Source organism: Ambystoma mexicanum, unplaced genomic scaffold (genome assembly GCF_040938575.1).
Source record: "Ambystoma mexicanum isolate Mex_15411 unplaced genomic scaffold, UKY_AmexF1_1 Mex_scaf118, whole genome shotgun sequence".
NCBI lineage: Eukaryota > Metazoa > Chordata > Amphibia > Caudata > Ambystomatidae > Ambystoma > Ambystoma mexicanum.
Window position 1 is genome coordinate 237420 of NW_027182345.1, and position 3107 is coordinate 240526.

At 35.8% G+C, this 3107-nt stretch overlaps 1 non-coding gene across 1 annotated transcript; it reads left to right on the plus strand.

Moving 5' to 3' along the window:
* The first annotated feature begins 1107 nt into the window (after positions 1–1107).
* TRNAC-ACA (transfer RNA cysteine (anticodon ACA)) lies at positions 1108–1179 on the plus strand. The gene has a single exon. It is a non-coding gene; the product is annotated as a tRNA-Cys (tRNA).
* Positions 1180–3107: the final 1928 nt, after the last annotated feature.

Genomic DNA, 3107 nt, shown 5'->3' on the forward strand with positions numbered 1-3107 from the left:
TCACTGTATTTTACCAAGGCAGATAAAGGATATCCTTCACACCCCTTATACTTATAAGGAGGTTTTGGTGGCTGAAAATGAATTGCTTTGATGGTGATTGCATGTTGCTTCCACTTTGTACATATTACTGAATAAATAAAGGTGAACATTATCGAATTGGGGGTATAGCTCATGGTAGAGCATTTGACTGCAGATCAAGAGATCCCTAATTCAAATCTGGGTGCCCCCTGGTCCAACGGTTGTACCTGTAGAAATATTGTTTTAAATAAATTGAATAAAACATTTACAATCTTAGAATTTTATGTAATGAGCAACACATTTCTACATTTGAAATACTCCTGATCATCTCCTGAAACATAGTGTAAACACCATTAAGCTGTTTCGGATTTCTTCGTATGATACAAGCTGTGTATTACACTCACCCAAGTTCTACTGGTGATATTATCAGTTTGAAATAGTCCATTGGAAGCGCATATGAATGTTATAAAACTGTGGCGGAAACCAATAATATGCCCTTAATGAAATGTATTCATTTGTACAGCTGACCAGAAGTGCACTGATGTCATTAGTTCTACAAGTTCCATACAGTCACCCACTCTATCAACTTTTTAAAAAAGAGCCGTTTTTAGCATTCAAGGGTTCATGTCAGTGATAGAGGGTAGGAGTGCAGTTCAAGAAGTCCCTGTTTCATAACCATATACCCTCTTCAATAGATCCTGTTAAACTGTTTTTCAACCCAATGCACCGTAAGAAACAATAAGATATATCATCTTTTCATATACAAAACAATGAACAATTGGGTTTAACTATGCTCTTAGCACAAAATCAACAAACTGCAGTAGAGAAGCAGTTAAGTTTTGCAGAATTTGTGCATTTGACAAAAGTTTTTTTTTCCATTTTCCAAGATCTACATGTGATACGAAATGTATGAATTCTTGCACTGGAAACCTCACTGTATTTTACAAAGGCAGATAAAGGACATCTTTTGTACCCCTTATACTTATAAGGAGGGTTTGGTGGCTGAAAATGCATTGCTTTGATGGTGATTGCATGTTGCTTGCACTTTGTACATATTACTGAATTAATAAAGGTGAAGATTTCAGACCTGGGGGTGTGGCTCAGTGGTAGAGCATTTGACTACAGCTCAAGAAGACCCTAGTTCAAATCTGGGTGCCCCCTTGTCCAACAGTTTTACCTATAGAAATATTTTTTTAATTAAATAAATTGAAGAACACATTTACAATTTTAGCATTTTATGAAATGAGCAACACATTTCTACATTTGAAATACTCCTGATCATCTCCTGAAACATAGGGTAAACACCATGAAACTGTTTAGGATTTCTTCGTATGATACATGCTGTGTAGTACCTTCACCCAAGTTCTACTGGTGATATCATCAGTTTGAAATAGTCCATTGGAAGCTCATATGAATGTTATAAAACTGTGGCTGAAACCAATAATATGCCCTTAATGAAATGTATTAATTTGTACAGCTGCCCAGAAGTGCACTGATGTCATTAGTTCTACAAGTTCCATACAGTCACCCACTCTATCAATTTTTTTAAAAAAGGGCAGTTTTCAGCATTCAAGGGTTTAGGTCAGTGGTAGAGGGTAGGAGGGCAGTTCAAGAAGTCCCTGTTTCATAATCATATACCCTCTTCAATAGATCCTGTTAAAATGTTTTTCAACCCAATGCACTGTAAGAAACAATAGGATATATCATCATTTCGTATAAAAAACAATGAACAATTGGGTTTAACTATGCTCTTAGCACAAAATCAACAAACTGCAGTAGAGAAGCAGTTACGTTTTGCAGAATTTGTGCATTTGACAAAAGTTTTTTTTTCCATGTTCCAAGATCTACATGTCATACGAAATGTATGAATTCTGTGCACTGGAAACCTCACTGTATTTTACGAAGGCAGATAAAGGACATCTTTTGTACCCCTTATACTTATAAGGAGGGTTTGGTGGCTGAAAATGCATTGCTTTGATGGTGATTGCATGTTGCTTCCAAATTGTACATATTACTGAATAAATAAAGGTAAACATTTCAGAATATGGGGTATAGCTCAATGGTAGAGCATTTGTTTGCAGATCAAGAGGTCCCTAGTTTAAATCTGGCTGCCACCTTGTCCAACTGTTTTACCTGTAGAAATATTTTTTTAATTAAACAAATTGAAGAAAACATTTACAATCTTAGCATGTTATGTAATGAGCAACACATTTCTACATTTGAAATACTCCTGATCATCTCCGGAAACATAGGGTGAACACCATTAAGCTGTTTCGGAATTCTTTGTATGATACAAGCTGTGTATTACATTCACCCAAGTTCTACTGGTGATATTATCAGTTTGAAATAGTCCATTGGAAGCGCATATGAATGTTATAAAACTGTGGTGGAAACCAATAATATGCCCTTAATGAAATGTATTAATTTGTACAGCTGACCAGAAGTGCACTGATGTCATTAGTTCTACAAGTTCCATACAGTCAACCACTCTATCACCTTTTTAAAAAAGTGCAGTTTTCAGCATTCAAGGGTTTATGTCAGTGGTAGAGGGTAGGAGTGCAGTTCAAGAAGTCCCTGTTTCATAACCATATACCCTCTTCAATAGATCCTGTTAAAATATTTTTCAACCCAATGCACTGTAAGAAACAATAGGATATATCATCATTTCATATAAAAAAAACAATGAACAATTGGGTTTAACTATGCTCTTAGCACAAAATCAACAAACTGCAGTAGAGAAGCAGTTACGTTTTGCAGAATTTGTGCATTTGACAAAAGTTTTTTTTCCATTTTCTAAGATCTACATGTGATACGAAATGTATGAATTCTTGCAATGGAAACCTCACTGTATTTTACCAAGGCAGATAAAGGACATCTTGTGTATCCCTTATAGTTATAAGGAGGGTTTGGTGGCTGAAAATGCATTGCTTTGATGGCGATTGCATGTTGCTTCCACTTTGTACATATTACTGAATTTATAAAGGGTAACGTTTCAAAACTGCGGGTATAGTTCAGTGGTAGAGCATTTGACTGCAGATCAAGAGGTCCCTAGTTCAAATCTGGGTGCCCCCTTGTCCAATTGTTTTACC